The 27,991-nt window shown below is 41.0% G+C and overlaps 1 long non-coding RNA gene across 4 annotated transcripts in view; it reads left to right on the top strand.

Moving 5' to 3' along the window:
* The first annotated feature begins 916 nt into the window (after positions 1–916).
* The window catches only part of LOC121668462, a 76,706-nt gene continuing 49,631 nt past the window's right edge, over positions 917–27,991 (top strand). For 2 of the 4 annotated variants that reach the window (XR_006017389.1, XR_006017387.1), the window contains exons 1-3: positions 917–1,413; positions 18,645–18,994; positions 19,266–19,435. This is a non-coding gene — a long non-coding RNA (uncharacterized LOC121668462). The remainder of the gene's footprint in view (positions 1,414–18,644; positions 18,995–19,265; positions 19,436–27,991) is intronic. The other 2 variants (XR_006017390.1, XR_006017388.1) reach the window with 1 other exon arrangement.

The raw sequence follows: 27,991 nt of genomic DNA, 5'->3' as shown, positions 1-27,991 counted from the left end.
ACTGCACTAGTGTAAAGATGTTTGTTCCGGGCTGCTATAAGAACTTTGTGGGGTTTTGCTGTGACATTTTCATGGACCACTTAATGCCAGCTGCAGGTAAGTACGATGGGGAATGCGTTACTGACCACATTTGCCACTCCAGCGTCCTCATTGTGTTATTTGCATAACAGGGGGGATACAAGCCGCTTTGATTTCAAACAGGTATCCAAACTTTGCTTGAAGTAGGAAGTCTTAATTTGTGTGAAATCCTAGAGCCTTATTCCCCACACAGAGCCATGCACAGCTCTGGCCACGCCGCTGTCGCCAGCGCCAGCGGGAGCTCTGTGAATCACACAGGCCCCCACAGTGAGCTGAGAAGGAATTTCCCCCTGAGCTGCCTCTTTGAAGTGCTGCTCGAGCACAGCCCTCACAGGCCACGAGCGGGCTGACATTTTGTGCAGCTCCTGTTTGGCAACCGGGCTCGAAATAACAGCAAAGGAAGATCTTTGACTCTGACTGATATTGCATATAACTAGATACACTTCTGAAAATGCAGAGTTTTTACTGGCAGGATTTGGGAGAAGAAGAGGCAAGACAAAAAGAAACTTTTAATAAAGAAAAGCACAGGTATTTGTTTAAAAACACTGCATGGAAAAGAACACTGCTTGTTTTGCTGAGCTCTAGTCCTGAATCCGTTTGCTGTGACATTTACTGTTATATCACTACCAGATTATCCTCACTATTTAAAGAAAAGCTAAAATCCACTTGTTTTATCTCAGGGTAATTAGTTTGAGGGCTGTGAGGTTGAACTCAGTATGTTCAGCTTGTAAAACTAGTGTCCTTTTCCAAATTTTCTCTTCTTTATGTTGAAGCTGTTACTGTTTGTAGCCAAAAATTACTTGTTCTCCACCCCCATTTCAGCACTGTTACATCTATCCTCTTCAACCACAACTAGCTGAAATAACTCTAATCACCTATTTTTACTGTTTGAGTTAGGGAGTGTTCACAGGACTCATTTTGCCAGAAGAGCTGAAATGCTTGCAGAAAGGGAAAAGGGAAAGAGATACAAATTCAGAGCTGCAAAATAGCAGCTGAACATGATAATATCCTCAGCTGGCAGAGGTGGCTGCACACTGAGCATCTGTCTATGGCCTAAAATGACAGTTTTGTTTGAGGATTTGTTTGTTGGTTTGTCAGAGTTTTGGTTTGTTTTGTTATACTGCAGGATCACTCCTATCTGCTAATACAATTAAGAAAGAAACTTCAGAAAAAGAACCCTAAGTCCTATGGTTTTTAATTCCCTGTTGGGTTTGGGGAAGAAGCAGTTTGTGGCAAACAAGGAAGACAAACCTGGATCCTTTGCTGCATCCTTCCTCCTGTTTAAGAAGATTTGTGATTCTACATCTAAATCCAACAACTTTCCAAGTGGCCCTGGTAAGTTACATAAGCTAAACTTTTCACAATTTGATGTCTAAAACTAATCCTTTAATCCATATTTAGGATCCTGTAATTAACTCGTCTTGAATGTTATCTGCAGGTGCTCAGACATACTGAAAAATTGATAAAGTATATACTTATTCTTAGTTAAGGCACCCAAATTTGAATTTTTTGACCATAATGACTGCTCCTAGGTGTTAATGAAGACTTTCATACATTGAAGGGCTCTTCTGAAGAAGAAATTTTAAATCACACTTCTCTGTAACTGTTGAAAATTATGCTTCAAGCACCAAAAGAAGTCCAAAGTGGCAAGAAGCAAATTCTAGCAATCTTTTTCCTATTCCATGTCAGGCATTTTTAGTCAATCTTTTTTTGTAGTGTTTGGGGGAACCTCTCTCCTCCCATGAACTCTGTATAGGGCTGCATGACTCCTGTGTTTAACAGAGAGAGAGACTTGCTGGAAGTCATGGTACTGGAGGTGGGGGGCACAAGAGTTGTCTATACGCAGATTCTGGCTGAACTATTGGGAAAAACAAGTTTGTCCTAATAGTTAAGGTGAATGAATTTATGTTCTCTGCCTTATGGATTACAGCTACAGATAAAACTTTTTCTGAGTAACTTAAGCTTTTCAACAAGCTCCCATTTGTTTAGAAGTAGCAATAGATTCCCTCCTGTCCAAATGGTCCAAATGCTCTCACCTCCTTTCCCAGCTGCCTTCATCTCCCTCTTCCCAAGGTTACTGGATTGTCTTCCTTAAATAGAGGAGTAACTGTCAGATTCCAACATTGCTTAGTAAGTGGGAGACAAAGAGGGAAACAGGCCTCTAAAGCAGGAAAAAAATAAGTAAAGGTGTGGTGATTTCTTTTATCAGACTTTTGCTTAAGGTTTCTTCCCTCCATTTCTATTACAGAGGCACCATCCTGACAATCCCTGTCAGATGATTTAGGATGAGTAATAAGGGTCTTGGTTACTACTTTTCTATGGAATGATGCATAGGATTTGTCGGGGGGGGGGGGGGGATTTGGGGGTAGGAAGAGCCAGGCAAAATCTCAGAGGCTGCACTCCCAAGCACTGCCTGTTACCTCTTTCCCCAGGGCTGAGCCATAGGACTAGGAGCTGAAGGACTGGCATGTAACAGGCTTTTGTTTCTGGAACTGAATTTCCCCAAGTGGCTGATAACAGGCTCAGTCTATTCTGTGAAGGATGTAGTTAGTGCCTGCCCTGATACATTTATTATAAACAAAAGCTACAGAATGTTAAATTTTGTCTCTCACAAAATGTTGTTCTGGCTATTCAGATAAAAACAGGTTTGGCTTGGGGTTTTTTAGATGCAGAGCTGCCTTTGCTGTAGGAATTCTCACGTATTAAGGAAAGATCAATACCACAGCTAATGGCCTAAGGTATCAGAAAACCTCACTGGAGGAAATAAGAATGTTGTCTGGAAACCAGATGATGATAATCCTCAGGATAAATGGATTTAGAGATTTCCAAAGCTGTTTTAGTAAACAGAGGGCAGACTTAGGCAGTTATTTCAACAAGTTCCTTTACAAAAGAGAAAGAGATTGCCATTTTCCTGTTTGGTTTTAGTCTTGACATTGATGAGTCTCAGCGAATACTTATTAACCTCTTAGATGCAGAACTGACCTTTTAATAAAGCAACCTCTTCTTCTTTACAGAGAAATCTTAACGCCAGTTATTTTGTCTTGCAAACATTGTCCTTGCACATGCTGTTGACAAAAGCTGGCAGAGAGCAATTGGTTTCCCTGGAGTCGAGCAAAGGCAGGTGGAAAACTCATAAAGGACTCAAGGCAGAGCTCAGACAAGTACCAGGAAGCAAAGTTGCCCTGATTCTGCTCTGGGGTTCATGGCTATGAACCAGAAAGAACCAGAGTAGAGCAGTGTTCAGTGTGGTCAGTAAGACCATCCAAACAGCCCTGGTGCCCAAGGTCAGAGGTCCATCTAGCCCACCCATCCCCATTCATCTTCTCTCTCACCACCCCTGCAAACACCTCTTTCCCAAGATGGTGATTGATGGCCTGGGTCATCTCTTCCCCTATGAAAGCTCTTTCACAACTTAATTCACATGTGTTATATTTTTTAGGTTTACTACTTCCTCTGTGAGAATAAAAAAATCCAAATACAGCATCTGAGATCTGCGAGCTTGTGGTACTTCTGCAGCTACTTAGAAATGTGCTCTGTGTTGCTCTCTGTTCTTTCCCACATCTTCATGGCTGCTACAGGGGGCTGAGCTTTAGTGTTTCATTTTCTCCCTCTTTGAATAGAGGCATTTAATCTGCTTTGCAGGTTTTCAGTGGGTTTTGGTGCATCAGCTAAGTGCAGAACCAGACCAACAAAAAGGTGAAATGCAGAAGTTTATACCACTGCCAAAGCAGTTTACTTTGCAGTCCAGGCACGGTCAGCTATGCCCATTGACTGCCCAGAGAAGCTGTGGCTGCCACATCCCTTGAATTGCTCAAGGTCAGGTTGGATGGGGTCGAAACAACCTGGTCTAGTGGAAGGTGTCCCTGCCCATATCAGAGGGCTTGGAACAATCTTTAAGGTCCCTTCCAACACAAACCATTCCGTGATGCTGTGACGTGCTAGACTTGGTCCAGCACTGGTCATTTTCCATGTGTACCTTATCCTGCTTCCCACATGATTACTGGGGCAGTAATAATCCATCCGTCTCTGTCCCATGGGGCCTCATTTTCATCAGCCATTTTGTCTGAAACAATTAATGTGATACTGCTAAACTGAGAGCAGTTACACCTTGCCCTACCTAGTTTCTCATCTATTTTCTCTGCTTGAGAAATGTAGAAAGGACTATGTGCATGGACACTCACTCTCTGTTGGTCTAATAAATGGTATTACTTCTTTACAGTAACTTTTCATTTCACACATCCTTAAAACTTTGTAGTTGTAAGAATACTATCACTACAATATGTAATTATGGCTACTGTACTTCTGACTGAGCCATAAAATCAAGGATCTTACAGTCATTAAGAAATCCCCCAAAACTCCTCACACAAATAGACATGTTAGTTCAGGTTCCCTGGCCCAGTGAGCACAATCTTTACATAATGTTTCAGCTGAATTGTGGCTCCTCTGACTTTCAGTTGTGACTGTGGGTTGTTAAACAGCTGCCATGATTCCCCCGCTCCCCCAAGAGACCGAGCTGCAAATGAATTATAGATATAATACAAGCAGTCTTACATGTGCGTCACCCAAAGCCTCTTACATGGGTCAGGATCATATGGTTATTGTCCTGTCAGGTCTTTCAAACAAAAATCCGTGGACTTTGTGAGGCGACCCCAGTGTATTGATCGCTGTAAAGGAGACAGAGAATCTTTGACTTGAGATAAAAAGATAGCAGACATCTGTGATTAACGATCAGCAAAACTTGAGTGCTGCAGAGAGAGCTTTTAATTGATTCTATCAGTGTGCCTCTGTCTGCATATTTATGCACCAGATGCGCATATGCAAAGTGTTTTGATGTACAGATCCTACCTGTGTGTGTCCATAGATAAAATCTGTGTGAGGAATATGTGCCAGGGCCACAAGAGCCCCAACACACTGGGGGTCTGGCTGCCGGGTCCAGGGACCAGCTCAGTGCTAGCCCGTGGATATCTCAGGCTGTGTGTCATCCTGGATCCCCTCACTGGGCCTGATCCTTATCCCCCATGTAAGAAAGAAGACAGCAAGAGAGGGGAGGAAGGAGAAGAGGGAGAAGGCAGAAGAAAGCAGGAAGAGGGGGAGAAAGAAAAGAAAGGGGAAAAAGGAGAAAAAGAGAGAAAGAGATAGAGAATACAGCATAAATATCTTTTTACAACTTCACTTAAATGGTAGACTCCTCCAAAAAAAAGGAACAAGGAGATGACAGTGAGGACTGAAGCTTGGACGCTGTCCAGATGCTCAATTGGCTTTGTCGTTCCTGTCCTATTTTGACCTTTCTATTTTTCAAGGGTAATTAAGCACTCCAGCTTCATTTTGGATCTTGCTTCAACTAGTGATTCACCTCCACTGACAAGGTAAAGAGCTACACAGGAAAGGTCCAACCTGGCTGCCCAAACAGCCATGTCCGTATTGGTCTTATTTTATGTGAATATAATGCCACCAAGTAATTAGCAATAAAAATACTGTGCAAGAGCTGTGTATGACATTAAGATTGAGTAATTTGGTCTTTAACCCATCTAGCAGCTACTGCAGGATGTACTAGGTGACTGAAACCCATATATCTCATTATAATAAATATTTTATAGATGACATCTCAGCCCAAATCACCTTCCATGACATTGTTTTTAAATCCACTGGCAGGTCACAGGGCGATTTCAGTGGCTGGTTGTTGGAAAAGAAATCTTCCGTTGCCAAGTTAAAATGAACCCATATTCATAACAAGCAAGTGTTTTCATTTGATCCGTGTCAAACGTCAACAGTGCAAAAACCGGTGGCCCTGCTTCAATTTCTGTCACTCAGAGGACGAAAGACCACTTCTTCCCCACCTTGGGTGCCTATTTACCATTTCTCACCCTTGGGCTGATGCCTACTTGTGAGAAAACTCTCACAGTGGACATCCTGCTATATTTGTTTTGTGGAGAGGCAGAAGACTTTGCTATTTAAGGCTGTAAATCTGGTATTTTCACAAGTGCTGAAATTCACACCTTTGCATTTCCTGCTAGATCCCTGCTATATAAGGTGAGCAAAGGTAACCACACTGCTGATATTTGCAGTAGTCCTTCGTCTCACTCCTTTTGGGACTGTTCCCGTGCACATAAGAACTCTTCATCTCTGACGTCTGAAGGCAGCTCTTTATCCATTCTTATCTGGCTGTGAGGGACAAAGCATCAGAGAAAGCTTCCTAACTGTGAAATTCATTAGACAGGAGAGCAAAGTCCTCTGGGGGAAGTGTTGGAACAAAGCTCCATCAGAGGAGGTTTTGGAGGGGATAAAACATTATGAAGGGAGGTGTAGTGTTATGGTCCTGCAGTGACAAGAGTTGAGCAGGTTCTTAAAACTATTCATTCCCAAAATTAGGGCAGAAAATGGGAAAAGCCTTCCCAACTCATCAGGTGGGCTCCTCTGCCATTGTGCTATATGACATTTTTCATTAATTAAATGTATGCTCTATCTTTAAATCACTCAGGATTCTCTCCATCCCCTCCAAGAAGGGAGATGTCTGAGTGATTAAAGCATCTGGGTCGTTCATGTAAGTACCTCTGCAAACATGACTAGAAGGCCATGCTTCATCCTTCTCTAAGTGGGTCATGACTATTCAGACAAGAGACTCAAAGGCAACCTGAAGTGATGCTAACCAAACCATTTCCATTTGTGAAAATTTAACATGCCTAATGCAACTGATCTCCTAAGCTTCAAGGGAAAAATGAAGGTGTTTTCTTTTAAATTAATAGATCTATTTGTACAAATATAGCTCAGTCAAAGCCAACCCATGACCAGTAGACTATCCCAGAGTCTCACTATCTTCATGGCTAAAACCTTTCTTCTACTTTTCAACTTGAATTTATTCATTCCCAATATTCTTTTGTTCTTTGGACAAAATTTTTCTTAAGCTGAAACTGCTCTTGCTCTTCACTGCTGTGTAGCCCAGTGCCCGTTTATGGATCTCAGTCGTGCTCCCTCATCCTTAATTGTGTTAAAATTAATAAGTCAAGCTGTCTTGGTGTAAGACAGGCACTTCCATTTCCCAGATCACTTTTAGGGAGAAAGCAGTGAACAAGAAATGATTGCTTATTGTCTTCTTAAAAATAAGAATTAGCAATGTTAGAGGAATTAAAAAGGATCTGTTTCCAAAGAAGCAAAAGCTGATGTTTCTCTTACATCTTGCGTCTGCAGAAATCCCCTGCTGCTGCAGACATGCTGAAAGCAAGCTGAAAGCAAAGTGGGTAGAAGAAGGTATGGGAGGAAATGCAGCAGAGGAAAGAGTTGTTGGAAGAAAGTAAAAGCAAAGATAATGCCTCTTGCTCAGGAAGCTTTTAAATTGAAATTTGCTGAAGACTGACAGTGTCTTGAGGAACTGTTACACATGCTTATACTACCTTGCACTCTTTGTTAACTTTAACTCTTGGTCACCATCAGAAACACTCTATTGCACTGCAAATGCCTTTAGTCTGATTCTTTATGGCTTTCCTTATCATAACTAATAGTTTTTTACTGAATCTCCCCCAGTCTGAGTGCATTACTCTTGCAGAACTTTAACTAGCATGGCAGTCAGTATTCCAGGTGAGTTTTCAAAGTGTCTAGTATTGAGCTATTAAATTCTTCACTCTCCCCTAATGACAATGTCTTCCCTGACACAATACAGGCTTATGTTTGATTCATGATTTTTCTGTCATCAGCTGCCCTGTCTATGTCCTCTTTCTCCCATCAAGTCATGTCCCCAGCCATTGCAGAATTCCTTATTAGGTGAGTTTACATTTTGAACGGTTGAACTTCATCCCACTGCTGCTTCTCCAACACTTACGGTCATTTAGATTTCTCTGTGTGGTATTTCCACCTGCTTTGAACTGATCACACCTGCCACCCCTGTGTGACCAGATGTTAGTTAGTTTGTACATGTAGTAGGTTCAAACCACGACAGTACAACCCTCTGGCAGCATCCTCACGGGGGTTACTGTGGGCATGGAGTGTCACCATCACTCACACCCCCTGCCACCCTCAGACTCAACACAGGCAACAGCCAAAACTGTGTTTCACTGGAAAATGACAATTAGTCAAAAACAAAAGCCTGTGATGGCAACATTCAGGTTTCATTCAAGAATATAGTAGAAGTAATTGCTCTGATCTGGGGAGTCCCAGTCCTTCTCCTAAAAATAAAGCTGGTATTTGTAACCTAGACTTCCTAAGTCAGATGGAAATTCTATTTTGGTCTGGTTTTTTCCCCTGTATTTTTTGTTTGAAATTTTACACTTTGCTAATTTTGTCTTAGCAAAGGTCAATTGTTGGAACCTCAGATTTTCATAGACTACAAAACTCATTTCACACCTGATTTTACTACTTTCTAAACAAGCTGAAGCAGGTTTTTTCACAACAGTACATCTAAAGATGCCTTATAAAAAGCAAAGCAACTATGGTTTATTTTATGGCATTTGCATTATTTTTAAAGCACCCTCTACTTACTTTTCCAGCTGATTTCCAATCTCCTATTTTTTTTAATCTATAATGCTAATAAATTTCTAACTTTACTCATAGTTTCTCTTTGTGTCCTTCAAAACTATCATTAACCACATGCCTGAGTTACTTTTTGTTCAAAAGAATTCATCAGAAAATGACAAGTTAAGCCTAATCAGTCAGTTTTTGCTTCCTCAAAGGCCTCCAGCTGTTGTTAAGTAATATCCCTTGTCACACTTTAGATAGCCCAACAGAGTGGGGGAAAAAACCCAAAACCACTTGTTATAACTACAATGATAAACTAAATCTGTTCTGAAGCTACCCTAAGTGCCTTCAGAGTCTAACACAACCCTTGGATTGACTTCTTTCTGGAGAAACATAACAGCCAGAGTAATAATTAAAGTGTTGGCCCAGACTTAAATCCACATACAGATTTCCAGCTAAACATTAAATAACACTTGGTCTTTGAAAAATTGGGCGCTACAGTCTTCAATCAGCTTCTGTCCCTCATCATCTTTACAGCACCAGGGAAATAAAGGACAAGAATTGGCTGGACACACAATGTCAGACAGCTGGAACACTGACCTATGCTTTCAAAGTCTGTTGCTCTACTAGGCAGGGTATTGGCATTAAGATTTTAAACCTGTTATCACTCACAGGAGTTCAAAGACTTTTCTTTTATTCCCATGGAGGTTTTTTACAGTGGGCTTTGCCTGCCATTTAAATGTTTTCACTCTGGATTTATGGCTTATTTTATCCGGTCTGCAGACAAGGTTTGTTTTGGGGTTTTTTTTGCAATATGAGTTTCTAAGCTAGTTAAAGCAGCCACAAAATGTTGTGCTGTATGTTATCCCAGAAAACATAAAATGTATGATTTTTCAGCTATGGAAGAGTTGGTAGTAATGAGACCATACATTTAAAAAGATGAGTATTAATTTTAGACTTCATGAACCCTTTAAGAAAGCTCTTCTAAACTGAAAACACCTTCTCCTGCTTCAATTAGACATATTAAACATTCCTTCTCTTTTGAAATCAATTTAACAGTTAGATATGCTAAAGGATTGAACTGCAAGTTCCAGCTTCCCATAACCCTTTGCCACTACCAGCTGTTCCTTACAGATGTTTTCCCTGAGGTGAACATTCAGGAGGGGTTTCAGATTAGGGGAACATGCGTGACAGTTTCTTCTTTGCTGGCTACCACAGCTCGTTCATTCTGTAGCCTTGAGGGAGGCTCTGAGATATCACTCTTTACTTTCTGTCTCAGACCAGCTCAATCAGCTCACCCAAGTATGAGCAATTCTTCTAACAAGAGCCTTATTCAAGGCAAAGATTACAAGTTCCTCAAGTTAGATCCCTTTCACATTGATCAGTGAGACTTTTGGAGCCAGGGCAGCGTTGCCTCCATTTCCCAAGCTTTTGACTGACATCTCCATCCTGAAGATGATTGCATTCATCCAGGTGAAATTTGCTGCAAACACAGACGTGTGGGCACATGGACGTGTCTGCCCAGCAGCCAGGGATGGTATGAAGTCTCAGCTTCTCTGTGAAATACTTGTCTCTGCACAGACCTTGTCAAAGACACAATCACCCCTCTGGATTGCATGATGTGGTGAAACCAAGACCCAAGGAAAGGCTCTAAGAGAAAAAATTCCACTCTGCTCGAGCCCATGCTTCTGCAAGGGACCTGCCTTCAAATAAACAAATTGCTGCTGCTGAGCACTATTCTGTAGACAGTTTTGGGCTGAAAAGGGCTCAATCTGTTGCGAGTTTCCCGTACTGTTTCTGCCTGTCATCTAGCTAGAGGGGAGACTTGGGACAGGAATCCCATATTACACACAGAAGGACAGTATTGGCCTCTCTAATACAATTGCTTGATATTTTTAAAACAATTGATACTTTTGAGCTTTCTTATAGATGAGATAGAAAAAAACAAAAGTTCCTTAGAAATTCTACACTTTGTTCAGTCACATTTAAGAACAGGAATCAGCCAGTGGCCTCCTCACTTACACACAAATATGTGTACACAGCTCCTGTTGAACAGGCTTTGTAAACCTAGACAAAATAACAACATTGAATTCAGGAGAACAACTATTTCTATTAATCACTGTAATAAAAAACCTGCAAACTTGGCAACACAGTTTTATTCAAATGCCTCCTCTATACACACTGGCAACACCACCCCCAGTATTACTCAGACATTGTTATTTTTATCATTGCAGTGTCTCTTACACAGGCATCTTCTTATTGCCTCATAGAGGAAAGTAATGAATTGAAGTATGAATGTTCTTGAAACAGATCTTTTAAAAGAAACATTAGCTCAGAAGGTACTAGAAATTAAGTTCCTGTTTGGAAAAATAGAAAAACTGAATCTCATAAATAAGCCTTTAATTTGGGTTTAATGGAGGCCATTGTTTTGGGCTTCTGCATTCATCTATTTAAGAGAAATTTATGGAGATATTAAACGGGATCAATTCTGCTGTCACATAGTAATGGGAGTGAATAATTATTTAATTATCAATTAAATTTTGTGGGGAATTGGCACATAACAAGGTGACCGGAAATTGTATTCAAATATGAATTGGGATTTTAATAAATACTTTAACTGATGAACCTCCAGTGGTGGATGGCTCTCCAGAAATGCAGTCTTGGTCACTGCACATGAAGCAGGTAAATTCACATTTAAGGGTAAATTCTGAAACCTGCATCCTGACCACTTTCCTTGTAAATCCCATTGCCTAACGCATAAAACTAAAATGAAATGCATGAAGTCCAACTGTTTGAAGGACTAGGCATATTCAGTCCCTTTTAACTTAAACTCCCATTTACAGTAATCAATCTTCTGGAAGAAGACTCACTAGCTTTGGAGTCACCTTCCTCATCCTTGCTGTTCCTTAAAGGATTCTTTTAATTCAAGGGAAATTTCATGGATTTCAATAGTAATGCCACTAGAGCTGCTATTATCTCTCTGAGCAGTAATACAAGCAAATACAGCCACTACAAAAATAGAAAAATAATTCCTACATGCATCTCATGTTTATTAAATCTCATTGTGGCATGCTGTGATTAATCTTTTGCAGGAAGTTTCCTTAATTCTCATTTAAGGATAAATATCTGTATTTTTTCATAATAAATAAATAAGCTTTTGCACCACCTCACTTGTGACACAAATTAAAAATAAGCCATGAATTGATAACAGTTAGTTTTGTTCCTCTACAGTTCAGACATTTCAGAAATCCCATGCTAGATGAGCTGACCATTCTTCTCACTCTGTATTTTTGTTTGGTTGTTAAATTTATGTACAGATTAATTTTTGATGGCTTCTGATCACATTTTAAGGACGAGATCTAAAGCTGTTTCTGTACATTCAGGTCTTGATGTCTGGGATGTGTTTTTTAATAAATATCTTCCTGCAAGTAGCCTGTCATCCTCACCTATTACTGCATTTGAGTAGAAAGTATGAAATTTGCTTGAGTTCCTACATGCAATCCCCTCAAAAGAGCATTTCAAGCAAAAAGGCAGAGGAAAGGAGTGCAGCTAGAGAGAGGAACTCATTTCTGGTGGTGCTGGTATTCAGAAAAGTCCACTGGGCTGATATAGGGACAATGGTAACGGTTGTTGTCTGTGTCTTATTACTAACTATGCACTCTTTCTTTAAGAAAAGGAAATTAAAATTTTCTTTCATCTTCTGCTCCTTCCTACCTATCTCTTACATGTCACTAATAAAGCATAATATTGCACAGTGTCACTCCAGGGGTAAAACTCCTGTTTCCCTTCTCCTAGCCCATGCTTTGTTGCAGCTGTGCTGCCTTTCCAAGTGAACGTGCCAGATCTCTGGGATTCTCTCTGCTGTCTCTAACTCCTGTTCTGATTGCTTGACCCCAGAGCCAAGTGATGAATGTTGTGGCCTGACACCCACTTACAGCAGGCTCTTCCACAGGAGCTGTTTAAGCCCCTGACAGCGTGGGCCATCAGCAGGATGGCTGTGGGCAATGAATGCAGCAAAGTGCTTGCACTGGTTACCTTTGCAGTTCAGGCTGGGACCATGGGGGAAGCCTGGGATGAAGGAGTGAAGAGGAGCAGCTGAGCAGCGTGGGTGACTCTGTACAGGCACCAAGGTGACAGAGAGGAGCATCCTCCCTACAATCACCCTGAGAAGAGCAGCACAGCCCCATCTGGAGTCCTCTGGAGGAGGGAGGTCGAAGAGGCTCTGCTGCATTTCCTTGTATGGTTCAGCAGTGGCACACAAGAATAAAGTCACTGTGTCAGTCCCAACCTGACTGAGGGGAAATTAGAAGCTGTTCTGATGGCTGCATCGTGGCCCAATAGAGGAGGCCACATGAGCTGGTTTCATTGCCATCTTCAAATTTGTGGTGCTAAATATGGCACTGAGTCTTCTTGGAAAATTCAAAGAGAAAGGAAAATTAAACTTCTGCCTCCTATCCTTTTTCCTAACTCCCCCTTCCCTGAGAAAGCCCTTTCTGAGGATGAGGCATCCTTGGAGCCATCAAAAATTTTTGCTTACTGAAGGACCTAAAACCAGACTTTGTCTAGTAGCCACACCACACATATTTTCTTTAATAATATATACAGACAGGGTGGTTGGGGATGCCACAAAAACTGCACAGGAGCTGTGCAATTTGCCCAGGCAGAGGACCAACCAGGGGCCCTGCTCTGAGCCTTTGCTCTGGCTGCCAGCCCAGGTAAGCATTTGGTCCTGGGTGCTGAATGACTCTGCTGATGCCACCATAAAATCAGGAGGGGATTGCAGTTTTAGCGAGATTTCTGCTGGATGTTTGGTAAGGCACCATCCGTAGCATTGCACAGCTTATAGAAATATTTTCTCTGTATCATAATTTCACTTATCTATTATTAATTTTTTTCCAGACAATAAAACAAAGGTATTATCATTTGCTGTGGAAAAAAAATATGGGTAAGAAATGCATCTTGGGTTTTGTTTTTTATTTCATGTTATTTCTCTTTCCTTTCAACATCCAGGAGAAACAGTAGCCATGTGAGTTCAGCTCCTCTGCTCTCCTCTAATCTACCCTTTGATGTAACTAACTGGCAAAAACATATTTCTAATCAAATATAGTCTCTCATCCTTAATCAGCTCAGCTTTAAAATGCAGATCAATGAGATAAGAAAGAGATGATTTAATTAGCCCAACCTCAGCAATGTTACAGCATATTCTCATTTACAGAAATAATGGGGAGCAAGAGGAAAGAGATTCATCATCATGAAAAGACTGGGGAAGGCAGAGGAAAGCAGGATATTTCCTATGTTAGCTAAGGGTGATTTTCATTCCAGCTAAAGAGCCAGCACGTATTTTATGGGCCATTTAAATAACACTTAGGCCTTGCACTTTGTCCTTTAGCCTAAGGATGAATTTCTTTCGCTAAGTAGCAATACCTTTGGAAATCATCACTCTTGGGTTTAATTGATGAGCCAGAGACAGCTCCCACCACTTGGTGAATAAAGAAGAGGAAGTATGGCAGGCAGGAACACAGCAATAATGCACATTTATAGAGCTGCTTGGGAACACTCACCCACACGAGTGCCAGGTCAGGCTCTCTTACTGGAAAGGCTTTAATGGGAACAGCACAGGCTGTACTGCCTCACACTGCTACTGCCTTACTGAGTGGCCACAGGCAGGTCACTTTGCTTTTGCATTTTTGGGGGTGTGTGTTGTTTTTCTTTGCTTTCTTTCTCTGTCCCATTAGGATTTGGAATTTCCTGCAGAGTAAATCTCTTCCTTCCTCCACAGCACAGGTCCCCCCACAAATGGGGACTGTGGCACACCTGGAGCTCTGTGGTATTGCTGTAGAGCTGCTTAAAGAGAAGAACCAGTGCAAGTTCTCAGCTTGCTCTTTCACCTTTGTGGCTTCAAAGCAGCAGAACACTACCTTACCTCCATCAGCCCTGTGTATCCTGACTCCAAATGCTCCTTCATCCCCCTGGAGCATGGGACTCACTGGATCAGATTAGCTCAGGTTTGGTCAATGCTGCCTCCTCCACACAGAGCACCCAGAACACTTCCATGGCCACACCAATCCTTTAGAGGCCTCAACAAAAGGAAAATCAGACCTGTAAATGTCCAACAAGGGTTTTCAGATGGGCTCCAGCTGTGGAGCTGGACTCAGGACCTGAACCTTTGGTGAGGTATGTCTTGACATTCATGCTGTTGCAAAGTCAGGCCAAACCCACACAGATGAGGATATGCCAGCTCCTGATTTGAGTTCTGGGAATGAAGTTTGTCTTCGTTGGTGCCCATCCATCATTTTGAATGGAGCTATCTTGTGACAGCCACATTTGGTAGTCTCTGCCTGGGAGATAATTGCTCATCACTGAGGGGAACTCACACAGCTGAGATAACCCTCAGGCACTTTCTCTGCAGGGATGGGAGCACCAGAGGAAAAGCAATTAACAGAGCAATTAAGCCACTATCCAATCATATCTCTTTTTTTCCCCCCTCATCTCGTACTTGTGCCATTCTCCAGTGCCTCTAAAAACAAGCAAGGAAAGGCCCTGCTCTCTAGAGGGATAGTTCCCTCAGGTGGGCTGGGGCTGAGATTAGGCTCTAACCCCCATTCTTGACCCTTACTCATCATCAGTCTGGGTTTGTTGGACATGGCTTGGCTACTGTAAATAGAACCAGTGTCCATTTCCTTTCCTGAGAGCCAACAATGGTAATTTAGACCTCTTCCCTGTATTCTTCTCCTTCCCTCCACCAGGCTTGTTCTCCAGGTAATAAATCAATCTTTTCAAAAGCATTAGATCAGATATCCTGACTCTGTGGTTTCATGAGAAAGCTTTGCAGAAAAGATACTGAGACACTCTCACATGCACAAGAGTTTATAAAATGTGTCCGTAGGTGATGGCATTCACCAACACTAGAAGTGAAAGTTACTTTGGGGGGGAATATAAAAACACAAGGACAGAGAGGAGAGAGACATGAGAAGGAGAAAATTCTGTCACAGTTGGGCTCTCCCAGGTCCCCCAAACTGTTCCTCCCCCATCTCCCTGTCCCAGCCCTTCCCTGGGCTGCAGCCCTTTGGGGACAGCTGCTCCTGCTGCGGTTTTCCACAGCCACAGCTCCTGCAGGAAATTGTGCTGTGGAGCTCCAAGTGATGTGAAGGGCCAAAGCCCCATGGCTCTGTGGAGTTTGGCAATGTCACAGACATTACAGCAGTTCCCCCCCACCTCGTCCAGCAGCTTGGTCTTAAATTATAAGAAGGACATGGGGCTACGCTGCAAACCCTAGCAGGAGACTACATTTGTTCCTCCAGAGACCCACCTGAACTGCCAGAACAGAGTCAAGTCACCAAGCAGCATTGTGGGCACCCAAAGAAAAGTCACCTTCGCTTTTCAAAGCCTTGAAATGAAGCTCTCCATCAGTGACTCCTCATCATCGAGAAATCTGCAGAGTAACACTCACCCCATCCTTAGCACCTGAAGCCTGCTCATCCCTCCATTTAGAGGATGCACAATGCTTTTGTTAATTAGAGCCTTAGTTTAATATGAGCTGTCAGAGTTCACTTAACTTCAATTAATTGTTTCTCCTGAGCTTAATTTCTTTAGTTAAGTATTGATTAATCATTGCTTAATTATGCTGAAGTCTCACTGGGTGATATTTCAGTTGCATACCGCAGCAATGCACCGCTTTCTAAAAATACTCAGAGAATCATCAGATATTTTATGTATTGCTATTATTGGGATGACTTCTAATATTTATCTTTTCATCCCTTATGTTCCAAAATATATATTTAACAGGTTGTGTTTAATTCCACTCGTTTACAACTCATTTTTCTCTATGTTGGTAGGTCATACACTGGAGTTTTGCTCTGCATGGCATGGGGACAAAAGCTTTGTGTCTGGCATCCAATATCTTATGCCAGGAGGAGTAGGTTGGGGAACACAAGTAAATTAACTTTACTGTGGTACAATATTAACACATTTAAACAGCCAAAATATTGATGGCATGGGTTTTTTTCTTGAATTTTTACTTTAAGTGACACACAACTTTGGCTCAAATACTGTCTGTATTTCCTCAAAACTACAATGCTAGAGCTCTTACGAATCTGGCCTTCAGACCAAGCTACCTCTAATCTGAAATCTCAGTCTGTTCTGAAATATCAGGAGGAAATAACTACTTCCACAGTAGTATCTCTGTAGTATCTCAACATCTCTGTAATGTCAGGTTGGATTGCAAGTACCTTAGTTTTCACAGATAAGTATAATAACTATTAAATTTTTCCAAGGTCTCTCTTGAATTTCAATACTTACCCAAGTTAGAAGTTAAGTTTGATCTGTAGTGAGAAATTAAACAATTACCTTTTCCCTCACAATAATTTCCCTGGAGTCCATTTAGGCATCTAATTTTACCTACGCACGGAAACATTTTTTGGTTTTTTTTCTAGATCAGAAGGAGTCACTCCCCAGGGAACACTTCTTGGTTTGACATGGTTTTGTCATACTCAAGGTTTAACTTTCTCCCTTTGGTACATGTTTACTTTTTCAGAGATCTCTAAACATACTCCTACTAAAATTTAATTTTGAACATGTTCTGTGCTATAGGAGTACTAAGCATTATTTACTTCTGTCATCCCAGATTCTCAAATGAGCACTGGTAGGAATATGCTATAAAGAGAGTCATCAAAATGACATCCTTTTCTACTACATTTCACCTACTCGGTGGTGTAAACATCTGGCACCTTGGGAATGCACATTTTTGCTGTGTGAAAGGCAAGATAATCTGGTGAAAACGTGGATGGTTATTACATGGATCATGGAAAACACTTCTGTTACCTTATGCTGAATGACACAATACATTGAGTTTTCCAGAAAGGGATGGATGAATTAGTCCAGGTTAAGAAAGTACTGACAAAACACTTGCTCAGAATCTGAACAAGTGCTAGTCAAAACATTTCTACAGTACAATTAATCTGTCCTTTGTTATTAACTTCTTATCACAACTCTGTGTTTCTGGATTCTGATCTAAACCAGAAGCCCCACTTCTATAGCACAGCTGGGTTGTATTAAATTTGTACCAATACTTTAAGAAACTGAAAAGCAAGTCTGTTGTCAAGACTCTCCTTGCAACTTCATCTAAACTCTGTATCCAGGTCTGAGTCCAGGTCATTACTGATGTAGGTCCTGAACAAACACACTCCTGCCTGACATGCTCACTGCAAAAGAAGAAACAAAGAATTGGAAAAAGGAAGTTTTACCTTCCCTGCTTTCTTTAAAGGAAACTGGAGCACTGAGACACAACAAGCTAAATTTCCCAGTATGATTTGGATACATATTCATTAAAATGACAAGTCATTGATCTTAATTACAATCCTCAGGATCCTGCCACATGGAACTCAAGATGTTTGTGGAAGTTTAGCAACATCAGCTTGATGCACATCCCCAACTTTCTTATGCTAATTCCTAAAGACAAAAATATTCCCATTTTGTCAGTTTTCTTGGTGTCAGCCACAATTTTATAGCTCAGCATTATTTATTTATATTGTAACCTGGCTTAACAGACAAAGTCATCAACCACAGCTGTATCAGGGGCTTTACTACCAGAAAACAAAACTTCTAAATCCAGGTGTTAAGATGAGACCACTGAGATAAACAGGCAGTTAAGTGGGAAGTATGAGTTTATCAGGGCAATCAGCCTGGTCAAAAGGGATCAGAACTCCTCCAATCCCCTCCTGCAGACTAAACCCAGCGTGATTAATGTTAGGAGAGATGGCTAAATGTTATGTGCCTACGAATGTTTCAAGCATTCCTGTTCTTTCTAACAAAGGAATACACACGAGGACTACAGTGGCTCTTCCATCTGTCACATCCATCTTGCAAAACCAAGAACAATACCATGCAACCCTATACCCAGTTGTCTGCTGGAGCTTGCAAATTTTCTCTCCCACTGCATTAATAATGTGACATGTCCCCATTAAATAATAATAAAAATATAAATAAATAAATTTAAATGAAGGGAGCCATGGCTTATTTCTTTCAGCACATCTTCAAGTGAACAGAATCCCTGGCTCCCCAGGCTGGTCTGTCACTACCTCCTTTCTGTTCAGGTGTCTTAACCACTTTTTTCATCCTTCCAGCTCATCTGAGAAAAGAACAGGAGGATGAAACATTCCTGCAATTGTCTGTGAACTGATACACTGGAAGTGGCCTGTGGGAAATCTGCCACTCTGCTGTGGATTTCTGGTCTCTGGGACGTGGTCTGCGAGGCTGACTGGATTCAGGATACAATACCTTGTGGAGGAAGTGCTGTGATTTTTTTGAGAAAATCATTCAGGCATAAGAGCAGAGAAAAAAGTTGTAAAAGTTAAAGAAAGATCCCTGAGGGACATCAGCACTGCCAGGATCTCTACAAGTTCAGTATGTAGTCTCTTTTCTCAGCACATTTGCTTTGGGCAAAACCATAATAGTAACTCATCAGTTGAGGCAGGTAAGTGTGCCTGTTAACATATCTATCCTAAAATACTTCTATTATTAATAAACAATCAAGTAAAAGCTGCAGGTCACCATAACTTTTTCAGACTTCTCACCCTAACTTTTTTCCATTTTCAATGACGCTGTGCAATTGATTGCAGTGCAATTTGCTTCCTTGCTTTTCAACAAATAATTGCTTCATTTGGATTTTGCAGATTTTTGATAACTAAAATTGGCTTTTTACTGTAATTATTTCCCTTTCTATTTCTCCATCTTTCACTTTACAGGAGCTGTAGTTTGGTTTTGAATCCTGCTCTCTGGGTACCAGCAGCATTTTCACATGGGCCGAAGCGCTGGTTTATGGCTGTTCTCATCCAGCTTGGTCAAGCAGGCTAAAAGGAAAAGAAATGCAGCTAAATTCTGAGGGATCAGATTCTATCCACCTTTAACATATTATGTAAGTCTTCATCCTTTGAGTAGTCTTATTGATTTCAGTGGGAGGAGTTGTTATTGCAGAATGTGAATAAGATGTCAGAATTTTACCCTAAATATTTCACTTTACAAAGGAAGCCATGCTGCAGAAGAAAACACTCCCTGAGCTGCAGCAGGATGTAAAATTTCCAGTTACAATAAAATCTGAGAAGCCTTTTGCTTCTTTGTGATGGTGCCCTCCTATTGAAAGTGCTTAATAAACAGAACTAGTTCTGTCTGAATCAAATGAAAGATGCTCATATACAATCTGAGAGTCTTCTAATCCTTACAGCACCACAAGTAATTCAAAGAAGTCTTGAAGTGCCACGATAATGGCACAAGATGGTTATCTCTGTATTATTGGTTTTGTGTACATCAAAGAATGCTCAGTGGGAAAAATAATGTTGCATAAAAAAACCAAACACTTTTCTTTCAACAAAGCAGACAAAATTATCCAGAAGTTAAGGAAAATGTGAACTAAAAATATTTTGCCTTTGAAAGTCTACATTACGCTTAAAACAATTTTATGGTGTATATTGTAGGCTCTGGATTACCATAAATGTCTGATTGAAAATCTTTGTAAGGATGTTGAGATTAAGTACACAGCTCTTAAATTCTACAAACACAAAATTGATTTCAAAGGAATCAAGTGATGAGAATGGATGTCCATGAAACAAAAATAATGTATTCATAAAGGCCTTTTTCACCAGTCATGACATAGAGTGACAACAACTGGACTTGCTACCTGGTTTTAAAATTGCTTAAACTAAAGATTATGGGAAAAGCTGAAAAAGGAAAGAAAGAAATAGAAGCCAGCTGTACCTGTGGTGTGATTATATTGCCTTCAGGATAGACAAGGCACTGGTTGGTCAACTTTTATGTTGTAGTTTTGGATGTACATGAAGTAAAGAGAATGTGGTGCTGAATGAATGACCAAAAAGTGTACAAAAAAGGGCAAAATCCACCTGGTACAGTGTCAGCAAAGTCTCAGGAGTTGTGGGGAGGGAAGGGAAAGAGAGCACCTTACTCTACATGACATTATGAAACAAATCACAAAACTAGGCATGCTTTACACCAGTGGAAGCATGATACACCAGGCAGAAGAGCTGCCCCCCAGATCTCTCCCAGAATAATTCTATACCTTTCACAGATGTAGAAATTCGAGTTCCTGGTGAGTCAGGGCCTCCTGATGCCTTGCACAGTCCCAGGAGCACTCAGTGTGGAGGTGCAGTGGGACTGCCTTTCTTCTCTCCAATAATCAAACCACTGGATAAGGAGTGGGAAAAACCCTGGATGTTTTGTGCCTGGCTTGTTGTCAGGGCAGAGCTGTGTATTTGTCCCTTATGCACAGGGGGTCATACCCCCATGTCCATACCTCGGCAGAAGCATCAGCAACAATGTGTGACAGGCTTTACTCCCCATAGAGAGACACTGAAGTATGGCATCCACTCATTTCCTGTCATACCTTTAAATCAAGGCTAAACAAGGTGAAAAGCAAATAGATTTTCAGCCCTTGTAAACTCACAGGGCAAGCTGAATGGATAAACCAGGATGATTCACTGTCATATATTATCCTGGTGTGTTAGAGTTGGCTATATAATAAGTTCATGGCCATCTCAAAATAAGTGGAAAAGTGAATGCTTCCATTGTGATTACTTGGCTAAAAAAATACATGTCAGTAATTCTTCTTCTGCCCTTCTTCACCATTTAATTGCAGTATTTTAAGGTTAAAAATGGGAAAATGCTATGTACTTTTCAGGGAAAACTGACTGGGCTTTTTTTCAGAGATAAATTACTTAGAAACAGAGAGAAAATAATATTCTATTGAAAATGACTCCCTAATGTCCATGGGCCAAGTTAAAGGATGTATGGGCACACTTGCACAAAGAGCTGCAGCTCTGCAGTGGTGTGACTGGAGGAGAATCTCAGCTTCTCTGTGTCAAGCTAAAGGGAAAAAACTGTGTAGGAAATTTCAGTTCACCTGCTTGGCTGGGATGAAAAGTTTCAAGGAAATAACCAGAGTGTATCTGCTAATGTGCCTGCAGGCATAGTCAGACTGAGATAGCAGCTCAGATTAGGGTCACCTGGCATGTTCACTTCTGTAGGGTCCTAATTCTATCACCATCTGTCCTCAAGGGACTTTAAGGAGCTGGTCCCCATCTTCCCTAGCAAATGGCTATGTAAGAGAAGAAGAGGAGGAGGAAGGATGCAGGAACTGATTCTCTTGACAATGAGAATTACTCAGCTGCCACTTCTCCCTTCTTTAGGGTTCAGGATGTTTCTCCCAGCCTATCTTTATAATGAGTGTGAGGACCATTTCAGTGGGAAAGCATAACCATAACTCCAAAACAAGCTCATGGCTGCAAATCCTGTGTTTAAATGTGGGCTAAACTGCTTATGAGGCTAAGCTGAAGTTGCATTTTGATGTCCAGCTCTGCTGTTTGGTTCCTGGGGCACCTTTTGTACTGATCTGGCTGTGGTCCACTTGTTCTGGGTGTGACTAAGGAGCTGAATGAACTTCTCAAGTAGACCCAAGTAATGTTTTTCACTCTTAATGCATCTTGAAGAACTACCAGATTCATTATAGAAGTTGCTCTTTCATTCCTGGTCTCTCCAGGAAAAAAAAAAGAAAGATCAAGGCACTTTGGAAGACAACCTGTTTCCCTGTTATATCTGCCTGTTCACAGGATCAGGAGGATCAGATAAACTTCCTGGCTTTCCCATGCTCCACTAATACCAAATTACAATGTGCTGGCCATTTTTCCCTGTCGTGTTTTGAGCAGTTTCAAATGAGGTAGATTAAAACCATTGCACTTATTTATAACAGTTGCAGTAAATTTTAGGGTAAAGCAGGAGGCTATTGGGCAGCAGTATTTTGTTTCTTTCCCTCCTCGAGTTAGGGCTATGGAACATCGGGAGCTGATATTAGGTTCTGGCAATTTAAGTCTGTTTAGCAAGGTTCTTAATAATCTCTGCATGTATATCACAGAGAACCTTTTGCATATTGCTTTAAATAATTCAAAAGTTCTCCAATATTGTATTAAATAATTCAAGAATCGGACAGGCTTTGTGATTAATGATGTGTACCTGGAATTTCTGCAAACACAGCAAGGAGTCAAAGTATGCTCTAGATACAAGTGTCCTGGCACAAGATCCCACTTACCCCTTGCCAAGGCAATAGTATGTATTAGAAAATTGGATAAGCGCCTGCTACTCAATGGAAAACTGACTGAGGCCAATGGTTAATGTGGCAGCTGCTGAAAGAGTCTGTTCTTTCTGACAGACAATACTAATTTGGCTGAGAACCTCTATTGTCTTCAGACTCCCATTTTTAATCTTCGTGAATAGTATTGGTGTCTGATGTGAAAATTAAATGGAAGTATAAATACTTCTGCGGGAGCTGGGCGTTTGTCCTCATATTTCACCAGTCTTGATTTGAGAGCATGGAAAGGGTTTGCTTTGTAAAGCAAAGCACATAAGCTTATTTTGCATGGTAACTTAATCCTAAAGGGCTTGGAAGTTGCTGTTATTCCCAGCTGTGCTGGGTCTGTGATCATGAAAAGTACCTGGAAGTCTGTTGCCCTTTTCCATTTGTTTTTATAGGGGGATACAAGTGGAGCATCATTATTAAGGCAAAAACCCCCTAAATGCTAGAATTACTGAGTTTTCACCCTCAGTTGACACAGCAGCCACTTTCCCTTCTTAGTACAGATGAAACAATTCTGATTTAGACAGTACTATCAACAGTTTTTCCTAGGAAATGAATAGATTTCTGTAACCTCAAGGTATTTTTTGGTTAAAGGATTTCTCTAAGACACAAAGAAAATCAATGCTACATTGAGGTAGAAATAAAGCAGACAAATCCTCCTAAATATCCTTTTTTTTTTTTTTTTTAATAAAGGATATGCTAGTGAGCAGAATGGAATACCCAGGAAGCAGAGTACAATTATGAGCACTATTGGAAATACTCTGTAGATATCTTTATGGGAGTCTGATATGAGACTCCCAGCCCAGCCACCTCAGTGAGCAACCACTTTACAAACATCAAAAGGACCAGCTGATTTTATTGGATTTTGGATATTTTCAATGAAAGACTCCACAGGGGATGTACTGAGATGTGTCCAGCTTTAATATTTAAACATATTCAAGATTTCTAGAGGAAGAGACAGAGAAATAAAGAGGGCTGCTGCTGTGGCAAATGCATTTGGCATGCCATGGCCAGTATACCCCCCTATATGTTCGTCTCTGCTCCAGCAGCAGCTGGTGGCCTAAGGGCCATTTGGATAAGGTGAGGGACTGCTGGAGTGAAAGCTCCTCTGGACTCAGGCCCAGAGGGAAACCAAAGCACAGGGGTTGAATTAAAACCTTTGTACAAGCTGAGATACATGAAGCCACACTAAAGTGAAATAGAAATATAGATTTTTTAACTTTTAGTAGAAATATATGCTAAGTGCCTTAAACATTAAAAAGCTGTAGCAGAGACCTTAAACACAGTTGTTGCTACAGTAGTGTTACCTTTTCACAGAATTCTTTACTTTAGACAAAATATAGATAGAATTATACTGTTCACATTTTTTAGACAGAGTGTTCACATAAACAATAAGAGCTGATAGAAACTGTACATGTAAATCTGTGTAATACCTATGTAACACTTGTGTGAGATTTATGATTGTTAGAAATAGACCAGGATAGGTTAAGAAAAGAAAAACTAGAATCGTGTGTTAATCTTATTGGTCAATTAACAAATATAATCCACACTTCTGTAAGAAAAAGTTTATGGAGCATATAGAGCATATAGAAGAAGAAGAAGCTGGTTTTGCCTGCTGTTGCTGTTGCTGTTGCTGCTTGCCTTTATCATGAACCCCCTTCGAACTCTGCCTTCAAGAAAGCTATGAGACTATGAAATAAAGAACTTAGCAGAACAGCAGCCTCCTCTGCTCTCTTACCCTGGTCTGAGAAGGAAGGGTACCCCATCAAAAGCTCAACAAGCCTGGATGAAACACATTTTTACAGATGCTGCACAGGGAATATTGACATTAGATATACAGCCTGCAACCTGGGGAGCAGGTTGGTGGATTGGTTCTTGGGGTTTTTCAGTCATGGTTTTTGTTGCTTTTGGTGGTTTTTTGTTGTTTTGTTTTTGTTTGGGTTTTTTTAAGAATGTGCATCTCAGAAAGAATCTCAGGTATTTAAGGGCAGGGACAAAACCCAAGGTGTATCAAATGACTGATACCTAGAACAAAGCTCTGTATGCACATTTGCATTTAAATCGTGGAAGCTATTGCAAATTGCCCACACTAGTCTTTATTTCAGTGGTTTAGAGATCCACGTTACAATAAACTTCAGCATTTTTTACATAGGCTAGCTGCAAAATGCTGCTCATTGTTTCTTAATAAAATGAAAGCTTGGAAAGATGACCAATTAAGGTGTCTCTGCGAAAGTCTCAGGGGTGAAGCATCTTCCTTAAATAAAAGGGAAATATGCTAATTTTCCATCCCTGCAGATTAATTGAAGGAGCCATAGTATTCTTTTCGTGTTTCAGGGCACAGCAGGTGGGAAGGGAAGAGAGAGGATATTGCAGGTCAGCCACTTTAGGATTTCGATGGAGAGTCTGCCTTTTGTAAAGAATGAATAATTCAACCACCCACACCACATAACCATTTAAATTACAGTCTTCCTGTTATTATAAAGCAATGTCTCAAAGGAATAAATAAAGTTGACAAAAATAGTCTTCATAAGGGTTGACACTGATTACACCAGACTGAACACCCTCCCTCACGGGGCTCGTCCACCTTTAAATGTCATCATGAGATGACACCTGTCTATCCTGCTGTCAGTCTGAACAGAGAATAAGTCTCTGTTCCCAGTGGCTTCTTTTCCTAGCAAGACCAATTCTAAGTCATAAAGCACAGGATGACAAATCTTAAACCAGCAAAAGCTGAATGTTTTTTTATTACTCACTCTGTCTCTTAGTAGGAGGGGGAAACCGCTAAAGAGAGGAGTGAAGGGGAACTTCATGGCAGATAAATTTAAAACAAATAAAATGCTGGATGTTGGTTCTGTAAAATTAATTTCTGCAGAACATCATGTAGGAGAATGAAGTGACAGATACTAGGCAGAAATTCTTTCCTGTGAAGGTGGCTGGGGCACTGGCACAGGTTGCCCAAGGAAGTTGTGAACTCCCTACCCCTGGAAGTTCAAGGCCAAGCTGGATGGGGCTTTGAGTAACCTGGCCAAATGAAAGGTTGTCCCTGTCCATGGCAGAGGCATTGGAATCAGCTGATCTTTAAAGTACCTTCTAACCCAAGTCATTCTGTGATTCTGGGACAGAAAACATTGTCCCAGCTTTGCATTAATTAGCAGTGGTAATTCATAGCCAACTGTCTATCAAGGACAACTGACCTTGTGGCTCTGTGATTCACAAAACTGGTCTGTTGGCACATATTTGGTTTTTTATTCATTTTTATTGTTGATTGTTCATCTTGCAAGATAACAGGCTCAGAAGACCACAGGTACTTCCATATCGAGTGAAATCAAAGGCCTAACAAGCCCTGAAGGAAACAGCCTGTTGAGAAACCAAATCATGGCTGGCCTCTGTGACATGGCTCATCTGAAACAGAGATGAGAATGATATTCACCTTTTCTGAACAAGCCTAAAAACTTTTTCCTTGGTCAGAAAATAATTTATTTCCTGATTACTTCCAGTTGTTTTATTAAATTTCTACCATGGAGAAAAGAAAATTCCAAAATGTGATTGTTCATTGAAACAGATTTTTTTTCCTATTTTTGCTGCAGTTCATATTTCATCTCAGTACAAGAAATTGACATAGTGCCCTCATGCCTCTTTCTCTTAGAGGGTGCTTCAGATATTAACAGTTCATTTGCCACAGAGCAGCTTAACTGGCCTTCCCTGCCCAACAGCACAAAAGGGAATGGTTATTGATACCCTGTGATACAAACTGATATCCCCTAAGGGCAGCATATATATTTATGATTTATATCATGGCTTGTTTCTTACTATTAGAATGGTTTTCTGTGCTGGTAGGAAATCCTAATTCTGCTCCCATATGGACAGCTCAGACAAAGTTCCTGCCTGCCTATGCTCCTTCCTGTGCACAGCAAGTCGGGCAGGACACAGAACAGCCTCACTACCGTGGGCAGGAGAGGGAAGGAAACAAACACACTTCAGGCTCCCACTTCACAGGTGCTGCCAGGCTCAGTGTGGTCATGATGCTGTAAAAAAAAAAGCATATCTAAATAGACATGCCTACACATAGTCACAAAGAATATTGCATCCGTTAGCTCATGGGAAACTTCAGACTTATATGATGCGGCCTTTTGCTGTTAGCCAGTCCCTCTCCCTGTGTGCCATTTCACTTCTTTGAAGCACTGAAGGTGTACTTCAATCCAGACTCTCCAATTCAGAAACTATATGTGTATAAATGAAACAAGGATCTAGTTGCTCTGAGCTACATCCAAATCTAAATTAAGTTGCTCTTACCAAAGAACGTGTTCAACAGCAGCAGGAGCACCTTGTTCATATTTTGCAAGTGTTAAAAAAGAGCCTTCCCCATTTTGTGCTAATAAAATGCTATTCAATAACTTCAGGTAAGAACTACAAAGGATTAAAACAGTTTTACATCTCTCCCAGCTCCTCAAACAGCTGTGCTATGCTGCAGCTGCACACATTGCTCAGACAAGATACAGCAGCAGGTAATTCTGCAGTCCTTGGCCTGCAACATACCCCAGCATCCAGCAATCCCCTGGTTAGTCTGGGTTTTAGAGGAGAAGCAAAATCCTCTAAGCTAAGTCCTCCTAAGAAAAAGGAAACAAACCTATTTTAATAAACAAATATATTTGACAATAGGATTATCTGAGTTTCTAAGGTTAGCATCCTGTCTTCCTCAGAAAGGCACTAAGCACACCTAATTAACACTATAAAATAAACTAAACATATTGGTTGGGTACTAAGATTTTCTTTGCACTGGTTGCATTGTCATGGCTAAATAAAAAGGACTGATGTCTGGCTTTAAAAATGGAGGAGGGAGAGGAGGTATGGTGAGAGAAAGGAATTACCCATTGATTTATTCTTTTACTTAACAGCTGAGGAGAATGAGCAATTTAAGGTCAGCAGCATATTGTTCAGCTGGCCTCAGAGCCTGCAAAATTACCAGCACTGTGTGTTGCAATAAATTGCATGCTTTTGTCATCCCTGTTTGCTTGAAATATGTGTGAAACGAAGAGAGAAATAGCTAAGACCAGCATTAAGGACTGCCCTGATCTGCCTAGAAGGTGAATGGAGATAAAACAGTCTGTTTTGTTGTTGATAGGAGAGCCCCTCTAATGCACAATCAGTCCCACTGCTTTTGTAGCTGCTTCCTTCCCTGGTACCAGGGGCACACACAGCCACGTGGGTCAGGAGGGTTGCTGGAAATCCCAGCAAAACTACTCCTCCCAATTCTCTCCTTCTGTACCCCAGTGATCCACCCCAAAGGGCTCATGTTTGATTCTGCACAAAGTCCATGTGCTGTCCTTGTAGTGC

Source organism: Corvus kubaryi, unplaced genomic scaffold, assembly GCF_017639235.1.
Source record: "Corvus kubaryi isolate FWS band 111438036 unplaced genomic scaffold, C.kubaryi_AGA036_p1.0 37385, whole genome shotgun sequence".
Classification (NCBI taxonomy): Eukaryota; Metazoa; Chordata; class Aves; order Passeriformes; family Corvidae; genus Corvus; species Corvus kubaryi.
This window is presented reverse-complemented; position numbering and strand designations above follow the sequence as displayed.